This window comes from Carettochelys insculpta, chromosome 2 (genome assembly GCF_033958435.1).
Source record: "Carettochelys insculpta isolate YL-2023 chromosome 2, ASM3395843v1, whole genome shotgun sequence".
Taxonomy (NCBI): domain Eukaryota; kingdom Metazoa; phylum Chordata; order Testudines; family Carettochelyidae; genus Carettochelys; species Carettochelys insculpta.
In genome coordinates this window covers 193,932,818-193,952,228 of record NC_134138.1, presented here as the reverse complement: position 1 = coordinate 193,952,228, position 19,411 = coordinate 193,932,818, and the positions used below count along the sequence as shown (strand labels likewise).

General features: G+C 45.5%; 1 protein-coding gene across 1 annotated transcript in view; it reads right to left on the bottom strand.

Moving 5' to 3' along the window:
* MYRIP (myosin VIIA and Rab interacting protein) overlaps nt 1-18,402 on the bottom strand; it is a 390,058-nt gene extending 371,656 nt beyond the window's left edge. The window contains exon 1 of the mRNA XM_074986085.1: nt 18,300-18,402. The gene's annotated coding sequence lies outside the window, so the exon portion shown is untranslated. The remainder of the gene's footprint in view (nt 1-18,299) is intronic.
* Nucleotides 18,403-19,411: the final 1,009 nt, after the last annotated feature.

The following is a 19,411-nucleotide window of genomic DNA, read 5'->3' as shown; positions in this document are numbered from 1 at the left end:
TTTTCAAGCGAGAGCTTGCCTATGAATCATACAGTGTGTCCAAACTGGACCAGATTTTTGGTGTATTAATGTGCGAAGTCCTCTATGACAGCCTGGCATAGAGCACGCTCTGTCAGTGACTACGCCCACGCAATTGGACCACTGTAAGAGATTTGACTTCATAAAGCTATCAATTATATCAAAAAGATCCTCAACTTTACTCATCCCTGCAATTTTTTCTAAACAGAAGATTAAATCTTCATTTGTTTTACCGTCATCAACGAATCTAATGTACATTACTAAAGGAGCATCTTTAGCATTATCTGTTGCCTCATCTATTTGAATGGCAAATGATTTGCTTCTTATTTTTTAATTAGTTGCTCATTAAGATCTTCTGCCATATCTGCAATTTGGTGGCAAACAGTGTCATTAGATAAAGGGATACTTAAAAGCTGTTTAGCACTCGACTCCCCCAACATAGTTATAACCATATCAATAACTGATGGAAGTATTAATTTTTTTCCAATCGTGTGGGGGCTTTTTGCACTGACCTATTCTGCATGAACTTGGTAAGAAGCTAAAAGTGATTTTGAAGGGATGCTTATACATTTAACTCGACTCACATCTTGTTGTTTCATTTCATCTCTTTCTCGAATAAAAAAAAATCTCAAGGTTTGTTACTTAAGTCTGCATGACTTTTTTCCAGACGTTGTTTTAGTTTGCTTGGCTTCATACTTTCAGCAAGTAGCATTTTATGACAAATACCACATTGAAGCTGCTCTGTTCCAGAAACAAAAACACTTGTGAAACCAAAAGATCTATAACTTTCATCACACTTTCTTGATTTAGGCCTATTTTCATCAGCAATATCAGATTTGTCATCAGCTTTTTCCTAACCACCCATCAAAAACCTTTCCATGCCGTAAAGCTAAAATTTAAGATCACAGATACAAGTTTTTATACATTTATAATAATTGATAAAAGAATGGAACTTCACATACACTCCAAGGACTACTAAAGACGTTGCACAGTGAGGTCTCAAAGTACGCAAACCCAGAGTATGCAACCCCACTGTTATGTGGCTGACCCCCAATTCTACAGTAAATCCTCAAAATGCACAATTTCAAGTAGCGCTTAACTTGCATTAATGCAAGTCAAGCACAACTCAAAATCTCATTCCCCCCGGCCCTGGCTCAACCCCCGCAACCTTGCACAACCACAGCTCAGCGTCGGCCCCCACTCAGCCCCGCTCACCACCCATGCAGGGCTCTGGCTCATCCCCCACCCCCACCTCTGATTCCTGTGCACCACCCCTCTGGCGCGGCTCCGACTCAACCTCCCCAGGCCCAGTTCAACCCATCTACCCTTTCACCACCTGCTCGTGGCTCCGGCTCAACCCACATCCGCACCTAGCTCGGGCTTGCCATCCCTCACGTGCAGCTCTGGCTCAGCCCCCTGCTCTGGTTCAAACCCCCCCCACGTGTGGCCCCAGTTCCATTTTCCCCGCCCTGATTTAAACCCCCTACATGCAGCCCCAGTTCCACCCTCCCACCCCAGTTCAACTGTCCATGGGAGGTTCCAGTTTAATCCCTTTCCCCACCACACGGCTCTGGTTCCATCTTCCCTCCCCGGTTCAAAACGCCCCTGCGTGCAGCCCCAGTTCAAACCCCCCACGGCCTGGCTCACCACCTGAGCAGGGTTCTGGCTCACCACCCCCATACACAGCTCTTGCTAAACTCCATCCCTCAGCGCCCTGCAACCCTAACCCACACCAGGTTTAGACCCCACAGCCCCAACCCACCGGCAGACTTAAACCCCCCCAGGTGCCTCACCACCCCAGGACTTACCTTTCTGCTTCTTCCCCAGCTACACAACTTGCATTCCACTGGGGAAAAAGCCAGACCCTGACTTAAGCATTTTTGCAAGAGAACAACCAAATCTAACCGTAACCCCCATCTAAGTTGCTCATGACCTCCTGGGGGGGGTCAGGACCCACAGTTTGAGAAACGCAGGGGTAGCGCATTGGCCTTGTAAACCCAGGGTATGAGCTCAATCCTTGAGGGGGCCTTTCAAGGGCTGGGGTAGACTAGATTTAAAAAAAATCTGTCAGGGATGGTGATAAGTCCTGCTGTGAGATCAGGAGACTGGACTCAATGACCTCTCAAGGTCCCATCCAGGTCTATGCGATATGTAATGCTAGGTTGTTCATTTAATAATAATTTCATTCTTCAAAACATAAAAACCACAAAATTATCCAAAATTAAAAACCTGCAATTCCATACATAAAATACAAGAACATCACAGTCCAGCTCTTATACTGGCTATGGCCAGAGAGATATTATATTCTGATAATCCCTCATGTTTGAGGGCCCATTGGCAAGTGGACACAAAATAATGCATCCCTAGGCAATGCTAATTTTCACTACAGAGCTGATGCCCTCATTCAGCTCCAGAAAAGCTGGAAGACAGGAGAGCAAGTGTATATAACCTGTCTGTATCCAAGAACAAGGCCCAAAAATTCAATCACCAGTCTACTAACTAGTTGGGCCTTTTTTATACCAGCAATTAGATACTGATAAGTGTTAAGTAGGTGTTCTTAAAGGGACATGGTTTTGGTCAAAATTGGTAATGAACTGAAAGCATGCACAAAAATTATACTGAGTTCTCTGGGCAGGAGCATAGTTTTTTTTAAATCTGAGACATGTCTGAATTTAAGTCTTCTGTAGAATTCCATCCACCATTCTGATGCAGCCTGCTTCTGAAAGAGTGATTAGGAGTAGGAATCTGTATCTTCAATATTAAACGTTAGAAGGAAGGAGCTCGGGATTCATTTTCCATCAGCTGTGTTTCAGGTTCTTCTTGCCAACTTGGACTCAACCTGTAGACTTTTGTATTTGAGATCTGCCATATTAGCTGCATGGGTGGCTGGGAGAAGTGGAGTCAGCTGGCCAGGAGGCAACAGCAGAGTATCACCTGGTGAGTGAGGAGGAGGGAGGCCAGGGAAAGCGAACCCCTAAGGTGGCTGCTGCCAGCCCCTGCTCACTCCATGCCTCAGATACTCCCTAGCCAGGGAGGAGGCCAGGGGAGCAAAGCAGGGAAAGGGTGGGACTTGCGACACAGGGGAAGGGTGCCCAGGGCCCCACCCTCCATGATAGCCCTGTATACAGTACGTCTGGGTCCTCAGGAGCACAGATGAAGGCCAGTTCAAAAAGTGCTGGTGCTGTACACTAGGAAGATTATGGTTATTAAGCTAAGCCAATAAGCATCTAGACAGTTGTAAGAGAAAGGAAAACTACCACAGAATGACGACAGCTAAAAAGGTTATTGTACACAATTAGGCTGGCTTTAAAAACACACACACACACACACACACACGGGGGGGGGGGTACAGTTTATTTGCCTGTTTGTTGTAGGTTTGGTTCAATGTGGGTTTCTTGGCTGGTTTTGTTTTATAACTAAAGCTGTGTGTGTTTCTCCTAGGAAAATGGGCTGTTTAAAAAAAAAAGAGTGAAAAACTGTTTGGTACTTTCTCTGGACCAAAAGGACTGAGTTTATTTTCTTTTGGCCCTGAAAATGCCTTCATGCAATGAAGATAAAAGACTACTGTAACCCTGACCAAAAGCCCGTGGAAGTCAACATTTTCCTTAAAGTCAAAGTTTGGGAATCTCCTTGCCACAAGAAGGGACAGTGTCTCATTTGTACTATAAAACAAAACAGCAGTCCTTTACTACTTTAAAGACTAACAACATAATTTATTAGGTGATGAGCTTTCATGGGACAGACCCACTTCTTCAGATCTGGAAAAATGTCCCACAAAAGCTCATCACCTAATAAATTATATTGTTAGTCTTTAAAGTAGTAAAGGACTGCTTTTTTGTTTTGTGAAGATACAGACTAACATGGCTACCTCTCTGACATTTCTGCTATGAATGCTTTAGACTTCCCTTAACAGATGTAGAAACTGGAGCTGTGGCACCCGTGGACCTCTATTTTGCTCTGGTATCTCCCACAATGAACATGGTGGTTGTGGCAGCTGAAATACTAGTCTTGGGAGGGGCAAGAAGGTTGGGAAGACAGTCCAGTCTACTGCTATATTCAAGGGTTTGAATTTATCAGGGTGGGCTGTAAGTGCCCTTCTTGCTTGTACAAAGAGCCACAGAGGAAAACTATTTAGATGACCATAGTAGGCACACTTTCGATGATGATTGGACACATCTTTGAGTGCATTTACAAGATTAAACTCCTCAGTGTTCTGCTCTCACATTCCAACAGACAAAGTTTCACTGAATGTCCCATTTCATTTTGAAGAATTTCAAATTATTTTTACATGGTAATGCTTTCTATAGAAACCTACAGGTTCCACCACCCAAAAGCAGCATTTTCTGGTCCAGCAACATCCATGGTCTGGCAGAAACAGAGAGCCCTAGGTCATGGGGACACTAGGAGAGGAGCCTGGCAAGGCTTCTTTACTAGAGCCGGCATCTCCAGGGCCCAAGCCACACCAACAGCTCAGCCAGGGCTTGAACTGGCCTCTGCAAGGCCAGGGTCACAACCAGCAGCCCAGATGTGTCTGGAATCGAGGCCCGTTACAGGCCAGTCAGGAGGAAAGGGAACGGTGGGGCTTGAGGTGGAGAGGGAGCGGAGGCAGGGAGGCCAGTGAGGCGCAGGGTATCAGTGGGACTCTCTTTGTCTGGCAAATTCCCTCATTTGGGACTGGCTGGGTCCTGGGGGTGCCAGACAAGGGAGATGCTATATGTGCCAGGAGACAGCAATGGTCCCAAGCAGAAGAATACCAAATACTAACAATAGCATAATATAAATGAATTGCAATAGATAGAGTATATGAACAACAGAAGGTAAAGAGATCTCATTTCCTTTATCCAACTTGTAGTCTACATCTGTGAGTAAAGTATCGGAGGGGTAGTCGTGTTAGTCTGGATCTGTAACAGCAATGAAGGGTCCTGTGGCACCTTACAGACAAAACTTTTCTGTTAGTCTATAAGGTGCCACAGGACCCTTCGTTGCTGTTATCTGTGAGTAAAGATACTAACAAAGGACATTCTCACAAACACATCTTCACTACTGAAATACTGGTGGCTCAGAAATATAATGTATAGTAGATCCCCTGTTTACGCAGAGGTTGCGTTCTTGCACAACCCCACAAAAGTCAAATTTTGCAAAACTCGGGGGAGCCAGAATACTGATCAGTGCAGTAGCACTGGTCAGTTTCCTGTCTCCTGTGAGTGATGGACAGTCCAAAGCCTGGCTCTGGGCTGTCTGCTACTCACAGGAGAAGGGAAACTGACCAGAGTGGCAGTGCTGGTCAGTTTCCGAGCGCCTGTCAGTGATGGCAGCCTAACTCTCTCCACCCCAACAGGGGCACGCAAGCCACTCCTGTCAGGGATGGCAAGAGTCAAGCTGCTGCTCCTGACAGGAGTGGCTCCCCTGGTCTGTCAGTAGTGACAGCTGAGAGTCAGGCTCTGGGCTGCCTTCCACTTACATCAGCCAAGAAACTGACCAGCGCTATTGCACTAGTCAGTTTCCCAGCTCCCTAGTGGCAGGCAGCCCAAAGTCAGGCACCAGCTCCCCGCCACACAGAGTCACATTGACCTGAGATTCGCACAAGCTGAGTACATGTATCTTGGGGTTCTACTGCATTCTCTTTCCCACAATCAGCTCTGTGAAATCTAAAACCTCATCATGGATGTACTGCAGCTATTGGCTTGATCTGTCAAAAACAAATGTGGTCTTTTAAATAAAAAAGAATTTACTCATTTGTGCTACAGCTTTTAGGTGGAGCATTAGGCCAGTTTACACAACACATTATTTTCAGAGTATCAAGCATTTAAGATGCTGCTCATTAATTGCAATGTGAGATAAAAATTGCATCCAAGTATCACAACAAACATTCTGCAAATAATACCATCCTTCATTTACCCTACTGAAAGTGAAATTTGCTCAGTAAGGATAAACATGAGTTCATACTCATTTATGTTTATCATATTTCATCCAAAACAAACAAGCAGTCCAGTAGCTCTTTAAAGACTAACAAAACAATTTATTAGGTGACGAGCTTTCATGGGACAGACCCACTTCTTCAGACCATAGCCACACCAGAACAGACTCAATATTTAAGGCACAGAGAACCAAAAAATAGTAATCAAGGTCGACAAATCAGAAAAATTATTATCAAGGTGAGCAAATCAGAGAGCAGAGGGACAGAAGGATGTGGGGGGAGTCAAGAATCAGATAAAGCAAAGTAGGTAAAAGAGCCCCTATAATGAGCTAGAAGCTTGTCATCCCAGTTCAAACCACATGTTAACATGTCGAATTTGAATACAAGAGAGAGTTCAGGAACCTCTCTTTCCAAACAGCTGTGAAAGTACAAATCAAGGATGGCCTGATCAGTACCACACTCTTCTGGAAACCCACTAGTAGTAGGCATCCTTCAGTCTGCATAGACTATGGATCGCGCCCTTTAAAGTTTCAATTGAGGACTTCATTTACAGCGTCTATTGTGACTATAAAGACCCACACGAGAGTGACAGTCCTTGCTGCATCTCTTGCAGATGTAGTGGGTGTCTGGCAAGTCCTTATTGTGCTTTCTGTGCGCTCGCTTCTCCTCTGCTAGCTGTCTGATCTTCAACTCGCCCTTCTGAAGGCTCTTGTGTAACCCCTGCCTCCATCTGCTGCGGTCGTCTGCTAGTTCTTCCCAGTTGTCCAGCTCGATGTCTACCTCTCTGAGGTCTCTCTTACAGACATCTTTGTAACGCAACTGGGGGCGTCCAGGAGGTCTTTTGCCAGAGGCTAGCTCACCATACAGGACGTCTTTTGGAATCCTTCCATCATTCATCCTGTGGACGTGGCCAAGCCCGCGGAGTCGACGCTGCCTGAGGAGGGTGTGCATGGTTGGGATTCCAGCTTGCTCGAGGACAGCAGTATTGGTCACTCTGTCCTTCCATGATATTCCAAGGATGCGCCTAAGGCAGCGCAAGTGGAAGACGTTCAGCCTCTTTTCTTGGCGGGCATACAGGGTCCAAGTCTTGCTGCCATAAAGGAGGGTGCTGAGGATGCAGGCTCTGTAGACTTGCATTTTGGTGTGAGTGTACAGCTTGTTGTTATTTCACACTCTTTTGCTGAGTCTGGACAGAGTTGTGGCCCCTTTTCCGATCCTCCTATTTAGCTCAGTGTCCAATGACAGGGTGTCAGTGATGGTGGACCCGAGGTAAACGAACTCATGGACGACCTCTAATGTATAGTTGTCAATGCTGATTGATGGGGATTCAGCAACATCCTGACCGAGTACGTTCGTCTTCTTTAGGCTGATGGTAAGCCCAAAGTCCTTGCACGCTTTGGAGAACTGATCCAGCAGTTTTTGAAGCTGGTCTTCTGAGTGAGACACCACAGCAGCATCGTCTGCGAACAGCATGTCTCTGATGAGGACTTCTCGCACCTTAGACTTAGCTTTCAGCCTTGCAAGGTTAAACAGTTTCCCATCAGATCTTGTGTGCAGCAAGATGCCCTCTGTTGAAGATCCAAAGGCATGCTTCACGAGGAGTGCGAAGAAGATCCTGAACAGTGTCAGAGCAAGCACGCATCCTTGTTTGACGCCGCTCCTGATTCTGAAAGCATCTGATAATGCGCCGTCATATTGGATGGTTCCTCTCATGTCTTCGTGGAACGACTGGATCATCTTGAGTAACCGTGGAGGACAGCCTATCTTGTGGAGCAGTTTGAACAGACCATCCCTGCTGACCAAGTCAAAAGCCTTGGTCAAGTCGATGAAGGCTATGTAGAGTGGCTTCCTCTGCTCCCTGCACTTCTCCTGCAGCTGCCTTAGAGAGAAGACCATGTCAACGGTAGACCTCTCTGCACGGAATCCGCACTGCGATTCGGGGTACACCCTCTCAGCAATCTTCTGGAGTCTGCCAAGGATGACGCAAGCGAACAGTCTACCAGTGACGCTTACAAGGGAGATTCCACGGTAGTTGTTGCAGTCGCTTCTGTCTCCTTTGTTCTTATACAACGTTACAATGTTAGTGTCGCGCATATCCTGTGGAACCTCACCCTCTTTCCAGCACAGGGACAGTAGCTCATGTAGGGGTTCCAGGAGTGTGTCCATGGCACATTTGATTACCTCTGGTGGTATACCATCCTGACCAGGGGCCTTTCCTGCTGCAATGCTGTCGATGGCTCTCTTCAGTTCATCCACAGTCGGTTCTTGATCCAATTCGTCCATTACTGGTAGGAGCTGGACGGCATCGAGGGCTGCATCAACCACAACGTTCTCGCGTGAGTACAGCTCGGAGTAGTGCTCAACCCAGCGCTCCATCTGTTTGGCTTTGTCAGCGATGCCTTCACCAAATTTGGATTTCAGAGGTGCCATCTTGTTCTGGGTGGGTCCTAATGCCTTCTTCATACCCTTGTATATTCCTCTGAGATTACCAAAGTCGGCACAGGTCTGGATGCTGCTGCGTAACTGGAGCCAGTGGTTGTTGGCACAGCGCCTGGCTGTCTGCTGTACTGTTCTTCTGGCCTCTCTAAGCGCTTGCTGGGTACTCTGGCTTGGTGAGCGTTTGTACTCCAGGAGCGCAGCATGCTTCTTTTCAATTACTGGAATCATCTCATCAGAGTTAGCTTCGAACCAGTCGTTCGTGTTTTTAGCTCTTCTTCCAAACACCGACAAGGCCGTGTTGTAAACTGTATCCCTCAGATGCTGCCATTTGGATGTCGCATTGGCGCCCCCAGGGCCGCTGCGCAGATTTTCCTGGAGGGTCTCTCTGAACTTTTCAGCTTTCTCCGAGTTTGCCATCTTTCTGGCGTCAATGCGGGGCCTTCCAGCATGTTTAGAGCGGTACAGCTTCTTGGGTCTCAGCTTGAGCTTGGAGCAAACTAGCGAGTGATCTGTATCACAGTCAGCAAATCCACTGATCGCTATACTTACCTACACACTTCTAGCTTCCATCCTGCACATGCAACTAGATCCATTGTTTACAGTCAAGCCATTAGGTACAATCGCATTTGCTCTGATCCAACCGACAGAGACCGAAAACTACAAGATCTCTGCCAAATACTCCTAAACCTGAATTACCCATTAGGAGAAATAAAAAAACAAATCAGCAGAGCCAGACAAATACCCAGAGACCAGCTACTCCAAGATAGGCCTAAAAAAGCCAAGAACAGAACACCACTGGTCATTACCTACAGCCCCCAACTCAAACCACTGCAACGCATTATTAAAGACCTACAACCTGTCCTTAATTAGGATGCCACACTCCAGAAGGCCCTAGGTGACAGGACTGTTCTCTCCTGCAGACAACCTCCCAACCATATGAGGATCCTCACAAACAACCACAGTCTATACCACAGGAACACCAGTCCTGGAACTTTTCCTTGCAACAAGGCCCATTGCCAAATTTGTCCAGGTATCTATTGTGAAGATACCATCACTGGACCTAACCAGGTTATTCACAGAATCATGCACACATTGTCATGTTCCTCAACTAACATCATGTATGCCATCATGTGCCAACAGTGCCCACTTGCTTTGTATATCGGACAGACTTCAAACTCTCTTAGACAAAGATTTAATGGGCATAAAACAGAGATAGAAACACCCCTGATTCACAAACCTGTCAGCCAGCACTTTAATGGAGTGGGCCATTCCGTTAATGACCTGAAAGTCTGTGTTTTACTGAAGAGGAACTTTCACAGCCATTTGGAAATAGAGGCTGCTGAACTCTCTTTCATATTCAAATTTGACATATTAACATGTGGTTTGAACCGGGATGGCAATTTTCTAGCTCATTATAGGGGCTCTTTTACATGCTTTGCTTTATCTAATTCTTGACTTTAAAGTGCTACTGGACTGCTTTTTTGTTTTGATAGTATATAGACTAGCATGGCTCTCTCTCTGTTACTATATTTCATCCACAAATTATTGGCCACATTAAGCCACCTGCTATATCTGTAGAACTTCTCCGAAAAAATTTGGATGTGTGACCTACCCAAAAAGATATGTGAGGTTAAAGCACAACATAACTCTTCCTGCCTTTGTTTTTTCTATACTGCTCAGACCAATCTCAGTTTCCCAAATGATTTGAACAAAGTGGAAATACACTTCTCTCTCACTCAAGTTGCCCAATCAGTATTCTTCTTCCTCGTATTCAACAAACTCCATTTGAAACCAAATTTGTGAGTATAAAAAACATGGCTGGATTAGTTAGGCAACCTGAACACAATCACATAGCAGCACACACATAAATCAACAGCCTTTACTTATGAATGAGCTACACTTTATCTGGTATATTTCTATAGACTTTCGGTTAATAAGGGCAGGTTCTTTCTGAGTTCAACTAAATGGTAGAGAAAGTATCTTAAGGAAGGATGGGAGGGGACTTATTAAGTCTACTCACGCAAATTAAATCTACACTCTCTCCCTTCAATGAAGAAGTTCTACCAAGAAAGTTCAACAGGAGTATACGCATTTGGCCAAAACACAAATATGGCCCTTCACATTTCTGAAACAGCAAGCGAGTTGGGCTTGTTGCTTAAATCAGCTTTAACTGTGCAGCCAGCAGTTACTCATCAGATCACAATAGGCCCTGCAACAATACAGGAGTCATATTTTCACATGGATGGATTGCTTATGAACAATTATATATTAAGCATACAGCTTTTCTTCAGCATCAGCCATGCACTTAAAAAAACCTCACACTGTTTCCAACACACTGTTTCTTGTAGCCATGGTTCCACTCAAAGTGATGACAATGGAGCCCTGTATAGTTGGCATTCATCTCCCCACCCCAAAATAGTCACAGAGCTTAAGGACAGAAGGGCTCACCAGACCCTCTACTACGTCCTCCTGCGTATACCACCGCCTGAGGCCTCCAAACAATTGAGAGATGTACCCCTGATAATCCAGGTAAGTAACCTACACACTACAGAAGATGAAAAACACCCAAAGTCACTCTCAGTCTGACCTGTGTGAAAATTTCTTCCCAGACCCTGAGCACACGAACAAGAACAAGTCAACCAAGCACCTGGGAGAAAGAATGCCCAATGCCACCTCTGGCATAGCTCTTTCCAGACCAGTATCTAACCTCCATCTTTGGCAGTCCCTGAGGCTTCAATAGAAGGAGATTAAAAAGACAGAAAACTTCAAGAATGCACTGCAGGTGGTGAGAATCCCTTCCGGACCCCATGCAGATGGCCAGCTGAAACCCTGAACTTGTAGGAATGTGAGGAATAAGCTCCAAAGCTATTGAGCTGCCCCCAAGTATGAAAAGCAACCCCATCTTAAAATCACATTCCAATTTATCCTGCTCTCCCATAACATCAGATAAGTTATTCGCCTTCACAATTCCCATTGAGGGTCTGTTCCAGAACCTCAACCCCTCTGATAGTTAGAAACCTTCTTCTAATTTCCAGCCTGAATTTGTTCCCATTGCAAGCATTGTCTTTACCTTAAATAGCTCTTGGATCTCCTTGGTATTTATCCCCTGACTCATATTTATATAGCAAGCTCATCTCAAAGGACATGCTCTCCATTCCCCTGAGCATCCTAGCAGCTCTTCTCTGCACCTGTGCAATCTAAATTCTTCCTTCTTGAAGATGACTGACCTGAATTGTATACAGTATTCCAAATGAGGCATTTGCAGGCCCTTGTGCAATGTCATTAATATTTCTCTGTCTACTGGAAATGCCTTGCCTGAAACATTCTAGGATTGCATTTGCCTCTTTCACAGCTGAATCACATTGATTGACTCACACCCCCAGGTCTCTCGTCTGTCACTTCCTACTGATAATAATTTCTTCTGCAGGCTGGGGGTTTAATAGACTGCAAGTGCATGCCTTGCACTTTATATTACTGAGTTTCATCCTACTTCTACCACTCCAGTTTTCAAGGTCATCCAGATGTTCCTGTACAAAATGCCAATTTTTCCCTGTATTGAAGATGCTTCTCAACTTTGTACCATCAGCTGATTTCATTAGCACGCTCTACTTTTTGTGCAAAGATCAGTACTAGAAGTATTGAATAAGACTGATTTCACAAGCAGTCCTTGAGAAACCTGCCTAGTAGCCTCCCTCCGCTGTCATAAGTCACCTTGTAACAGAACCTGTTATCTTCTCCCTTTCAAACAATTACATATCCACCTTACACACTGCTTACAGTGATACCCATCTCACTTAGTTTATCTAAGAATTTCCCTTGTAGTAGCATTTCAAATGCTTTACTAAGGTTCATATATACTATATCCACTGCACTTCCCTTATTGAAAAAAAAAACAGTTATCAAAAGAAATAAATCGTACTAGTCTGGCATGATCTATCTTTGGTAACCACACATTGCACTAATTTCTTTACCTCTATGATTTTAAACTGATTTCATTCACAATTTGTTCTAAAGCCCTGCATATTACTGAGATATGTAGTACAACAGGTCTGTAATTCCGTAGATCGCTTCTGCCTCCCCACCCTGACACTTTCTTAAATATGGGTAAATTAGCTCTTCTCCAGTTCTAAGGTAGTACCCCAAAAAAGACAAAATTTGTTTTTAATCCTTACAACTGGATTAGCAATTTCAGGTGCCAGTTTTTTCAGTCATCAAGCAGAGACAGGGTTCACCATCAAGGAAGGGGGAAAGAATATTTGGACATGGACAGGCTAACCTAGTGTGGAGAACTTTAAACTAGATTTGATGGGGACAGGTGATCAAAACCTACAGGTAAATCAAAAAGAGAGACCTAGGAGACACTTCTTCACTTCCTCCATTCCCTGAAGCTGCAGTGAGGTGGACAGCAGGCAAGCTGGGAGATGGGCAGTGGGGTGGAGTGGAGCAGGCTGCCGGGTTGCTCTGGCTCCCACAGCTGCAGCGAGTGTTCAGGGTGGGCCCTACTGACCCCTTCTGAAACCCCTACATAAACCCCTGAGCCACCCTGGGCCCCACCCATAGGACAGTTGAGGGAGCTGCCATGGGGGGCTGGGGTGGCCACTCCGAACTGTTCTATGGATGTGACAGCTCTGACGGTCTACTACAGATGACTTACGCAGGAAGAAGAGGTGGATGCTGCTTTGGAAACCTAACAATATCATCCAAAACACAGGGTTTGGTGGCAATGGGAAACTTCAGTGATTTTTCCCTGACACACTAGGGCAGAGACTACCCAACAAGCTCTTGGCATAGTAACAGAGAGGGAGCCGTGCTAGTCTATATCCTATCAAAACAAGAAGCAGTCAAGTAGCACTTTAAAGACTAGCAAAATAATTTATTAGGTGAGCTTTTGTGGGACAGACCCACTTCTTCAGACCATAGCCAGACCAGACCAGACTCAATATTTAAGGCACAGAGAACCAAAAACAGTAATCAAGGAGGACAAATCAGAAAAAAAATGATCAAGGTGAGCAAATCAGAGAGTGGAGGGGGGGGAAGGTCAAGAATTAGATTAAGCCAAGTATGCAGATGAGCCCCTATGGTGACTCAGAAAATTCCCATCCCAGTTCAAACTGCATGTTAATGTGCCGAATTTGAACATAAAAGACAGCTCGGCTGTTTCCCTTTGAATAGCGGTGCAAAAATTTTTTTTCAGTAACACACATACTCTTAAGTCATTAATAGAATGCCCCATTCCATTAAAATGTTGACTAACTGGTTTGTGGATCTGGAGTGTTTAGATGTCTGTTTTGTGCCCATTAACCCTTTGTCTAAGGGAGTTAGAAGTCTGTCCAATATACAAAGCATCTGGCATATATGATGTTAGTAGAGGAGCATGTATTGGAGACACTTTAAATATTTCAGAAAGTGGAGAAAGCACTAAAGGAGGAGGCTGATTTTAGATCTAGATCTGATTTTAACAAATAGGGAGAAACTGGTTGAGAATATGAAAGTGGAAGGCAGCTTGGGTGAAAGTGAACATGAAATGATGAATTCATGATTCCAAAGAATGGAAGGAGAGAACTGAAAAATAAAGAAACTGGATTTCAAGAAGGCACACTTCAGCAAACTCATAGAGTTGGTAGGTAAGAACCCATGGGAAGCAAGTTTAAGAGGAAAACAATTAAAGCCAGTTGGCAATTTTTCAAAGAGACATTATTAAATGTGAAAGAGCACCCTATTCTGCTGCATAAGAAAGATAGAAGTATGACAAGAAACCTCCCTGTTTTAACCAGGGGATTTTGAATGATCTAAAAATAAAAAGGAGTCCCACAAAAAGTGGAAACTAGGTCAAGTTACAATAGATGAATAGAAATAACAAAAGCGTGTAGGGGCAAAATTAGAAAGACCAAAAGCAGAAAACAAGCTCATACTAGCTGAAGACATAAAGGGTAACAGGAAAACATTCTACAAATACTAAATGCAAGAGAAAGACTAAGGATAGGGTAAGCTTGTTAATCAATGAAGAAAGAAAAACAACAGAAAATGTGGAAATAGCTGAGGTGCTTAATAAATTCTGTGTTTCAGTTTCCACCAAGGAAGTCAGTGGTGACTGTAAACTAGCATAGTGTATGATGGTGAAAACTGAGGTAGGTTAGAAGTTAAATGAGAAAAGTTACATGTCGTCAAGTCACCAGGGCCTGATGAAATGTATTCTAGAACACTCTAGGAACTGAGAATGGGGCTCAGACATCTCCTCAATCTGAGCTGTATCAGAGGGGTAACCATGTTAGTCTGTGTCCGCAAAAACAACAAAAAGTCCTGTGGCATCTTACAGACTAACAGATATTTTGGACCATAAGCTTTCGTGGGCAAAGACCCACTTCATCAGATGCAATGTCAATCTGAGCCATTATCTTTGAAGACTGGAAAAAAGTAAATATAGTGCCCGTCTATTTAAAAAAAAAAAGTATAAGGGCAACCCAGGAAACTGCAGACCAGTCAGGTTTATTTCTTTACGAGGAAAGACGATAAAGCAAATAATTTAAGAAGTCAATTTCCAAACACCTTCCAGAAGATAAGTAACGGTCAGCATGGGTTTTTCAAGAACGAAGCATGGCAAACCAATCTGCTAGCTTTCCTTGATAAGGTCTTCTGGATAAGGGGGAAGCAGTAGTTGTGGCAAGCCTAGACTTTAGTCTTTTAGTCTTGAATAATCTTTGTATAAATACAACCTAGACAGGGCTGCTATAAAGCGGGTGCATAACTGGTTGGATAACCATTCCCAGAGAGTAGTTATCAATGGTTCACAGTCACATTGGAAGGCCATAACAAGTGGGGTTTCGCAGAGACCCGTTTTAGGTCAAATTCTGTTCAATAACTTCGTCAATGACTTAAATAATAGCAGAGAGAATATGCTTATAAAGTTTGCAGATGACACCAAGCTGGGAGGAGTTGCAAGTGCTTTGGAAGACAGAATTACAATTCAAAACCATCTGGACAAATTAAAGACAAGGTCTGAGATAAACTGGATAAAATGCAACAAGGATAAATGACTCCATTTAGCAAGGACCAATCCGTTATACACACAAAAATGGGAAATGACTGTCTAGGAAGGAGTACTTCAGACATGGAGCTGTTGTCATAGTGGACCACAAGCTAACTATGAGTCAGTGTGATACTGGGAGTGGGGGGGAGCTAAACATTCTGGGGTATGTTAACAGGAGTGTTGTAAGCAAGGCACAAATAGTAATATTTCAGCACTACTCTGTGCTGATTAGGCTTCAACTGGGGAATACTGCATCCAATTCTGTGCCCCACAATTCAGGAAAGATGTGCACAATTTGGAGATGGTCCAGAGAAGAGCAACGAAAGTGAATAAAGGTCTTAAAAACATGATCTTTGAGGGAAGATTGAAAGAATTAGGATTGTTTCATTCAGAAAAGAGAAGACAGAGAGAACATGCAGCTTTCAAGTACCCAAAAAGGTCATTACAAGGAGGAAGTACAAAAATATTCTCCTTAACCTCAGATAGTAAGACAAGCAGCAATGGGCTTGAAATTGAGGCAAGGAAGGCTTAGGCTGGCCAGTAAGTAAAACTCTCCCCCTAACATGATAGTTAACCACTGGAACAATTTGCATAGGGAGGTTGTGGAATCTCTATTATTGCCTAACTTACCCTTAATAATCTCCCAACACCTGTCAGGGATGGTCTATATGGTGCCTGGTCTTGCTATGAGTGCAGAGGACTGAATATATTGATCTCTCAAGGTTCCTTCGTGTTCTATGATTCTACAATGATGAACATATTGCACATTAATGCACACAGGCGCAGTTCTGTCCACCTTTAAAAAACAGTTTCTGCGCATACTTGAAGTCCGCATTCTAATAAGCCATCAGAGCTCACAAAAAGATTGGTAAACTGCTGCATATTTTGGATGGTCTAAGAACATGAGACATCAGTACACATTCCCTAATACAACTGCATCCATTAAAAAAAAAATCCATAAACAGAGCACTAGTGCCCTTCTAGAGGATAGGTAATGGGACAGAGAACTTTTTACTTACAGGTTATGTCTCACTGCTACATGATGGATGACTGCAGTGTGCTATAGGAAATGAGTGGATTGCCTCATCAGTCCACTAGGAAGCAGACATCTGCATCACCAAAAACAAAAATCCAAACTGTCATTAGTTGGCAAGCAGGCTGACAGCCTCAAAAGAACCACAAAGATTTGTGTGAAGATGGAAACTGAACTATCCTATCACTCATGGGCCGCTCTTCCAGAATACAGTTGAGACAGTCTCAGGAAAGTAAAGGAGACCTATACCACCAGTCCCCATAAATCTAGATGGTCTACTAGTAAAAGATTCCGGGCTCCAAAACTATGAAGATGGCAGGGACCCATATTTTCAAAAAAGGAGGCGATGAAAAGAAAAACAAACCCATATATCTGTCCATATGAGTCTCTGAACATTGTTTACATCCATGAGAATATTCTTAGGAAGGCACAAACACTAAGATATTTTACTTCATAGTATGTTCTACCTTGATTATTCTAAAATAAAAAATTTAAAAAAAACTCACAAAACTCAGTCCTGTTTAGATTCTCCATGACTGATTAACATAAGCCATATGGTATTTTCCCCAGCAGTCATAACAGACTGACCTTGATACTAGGAAAATGTGTGATCTTTGGCTTTAAAAAAAGTCTTTTGCTGTGTGTCCTTTTTGCAGGTACACCACATGAGAGTGCTACATATTTTACAATACAGTCCCCAACCATCTCAGATGTTGGCTATAATATACCATTTATTTTTAAGAACCGCAAGAATGGTGTTTGAACAATATCACTAACAAGGCTTCCATACTATTCAGACATCTGGCCAGTAATTAAACTACATAAATCTTAACATATTAATGGATGTAAGTTAAATCACAGAGGAGAAATGATCTGTTCAGCCAATTAATGTTGTTTTCATAAGGTGGGAAAGACAGCAGGATCTAACTACTTTGCTACTGTAAATTTCATTTGGGAAGTCTACCTCTCCCTTTACACACTGTCTGGGAGAGCATTTCCTCTGTTTCCGTATCAGAGGTTATTATAACACATATATAAACATCATGTAGTTCAATTAAGAAAAATCTAAGAACCAGGGATAAATGCTAGCTACACAAATAATGCATAGAGACCTGTGTCAATGAATGGAGATGGCTAGAGTTTGGTTTTGACCTTCACGGTAAGTACAAAATAAGTTCAAATCCTTAGAGGAATCTCAACCTCCCTCCTCCTCTCATGCTTTGCCATTATCTGGTCCCTCCTCTCTTCTGTGTCCCAGGGGATAACACCTCAGGCTACATTCTCCTCTATTATCAACCCGATTGGGTGCCACTAATGATAGGACACCTGCAATGGCTATTTTAAAAAGAAAGTTACAAAAAGCAAATTCCAGGCTGAACAGGATCGTGACAGGCAAGCCAAGGAGAAGAGAGGCAACAATTGAGAGAATATAGAGGATTGGATTGTATGTAGAGAAGACTGTATTGAATACAGAGGATTGCATCCGATGAAGCAGGTATTTGCCCAGGAAAGCTCATGCTCCAAAATATCTGTTAATCTATAAAGTGCCACAGGACTTCCTGTTGTTCTCGAAGATACAGACTAACACGGCTACCTCTCTGATAGAGGATTGTGTTACACATCCCCCACCCCCACCAACCCACTCCTTCTCCCCAGGGGGCATCCCACTAGTTGGTGAAACTAGCGTGCATCACTCCAGCCCCCAGCTGGGAGCCGCTTCCATGCCAGCCACCCTCCGCCTTTTCCAAGCCAGAAACAGCATCCCGCCAGCCATCCCGCCACCAGCCACTCTCGCGGCCGCATTACGCACGCAGGCGAGCGGCCGGGCTCTGCAGGCAGCCAGACGGACAGCTGCCAGTACTCACCCTGGGGAGAAAGCAAGATGGAAGCAGAGCCGTAACTTCGCTGCTCGGTGCTCCCAGGCGGCTCCCGCTGCGGCGGACCCTGCTGGGTCACCAAGTCCCGCAGCGGCGGGGCTGATCCGCGGGCTGGGATTCAGCAGCGATCAGACCCAGACTGGCCCCGCAAAGAAACGCCCCCTGGCTGCTGCCGGGCTACTCCCGTCCCCCTCACGCCGCAGGGGGCTCCTGGCTGACGCGCCCCCGGTTCCAGCCAGCATCCCAGAAGGGCTGAGCACAGGGCCCTGCAGCGGGGCGCCGCTTGCCGCCGCCGCCGCGTGGGAAGGGGTCGGCGATGGGCTCCCTCCCGGCTCCGGCCGCGCGTTCCTCGGGCAGCACCTCCAAGCCGGGCTTGCGGTGCAAGGCGCTGCGGCTGCAGGCGGCTCGAACCTGCCCCCTCCGCGCGCCCTTCCCCTGCCTCTCCGCGCCGCCCAGGCGGACACCTGGCCGGGCCCCGGCAGCCAATCAGAGCCGAGCGCCGGCCCCTGCTCAGAAAGGGCGGGGGGAGCAAAGGAGGAACTAAGCCGGGGCGCGCGCGCGCGGTGGGGGGAGGCCGTGGCCGCCTCTCCCAAGGCCGGGGTGGGAGGGAAGGGAGGGGGCGTACAGCGCGCGCTTGACCCACGCGAGCATGGGGCTGGCGCGCGCCTCGGCGGAGCCGTGGCACGTGCACCGCGGCGCGCGGGCGGCCGGGCGGGGGGAGGATGTCACCAGGGCGGGAGCTGCGTGGTGCACAGAGCGCCCCAGCGGACGGGACTCGCTCGCGCTGTCAGCTCACACCGTTGGCACCCCCCCGCCCCAGAGTTATAAGTGCTAGCCTTGAAAGCGGCCCTCGAGCCTAGCGCCCTCTCCCTCTCTGCCACCTCCCGGCCGCTGCAAAAGCGCCTAGCCTGCGGGGTGTCTGCACTAGGGGAAGGGGACCCTGGACAGACCAGAGCTGAGGTTATGGGATTCTGCTCAGGTGTGAGGGCTGGGTGTGGGGGAGGGGAAAATTGGCATGTTAGAAACCAACAGGCACTATAAGCATTGGGGAAAGGCCAGGCAGTGCCCAGCCACAAAGATACCAACGCACCTAAATCCCC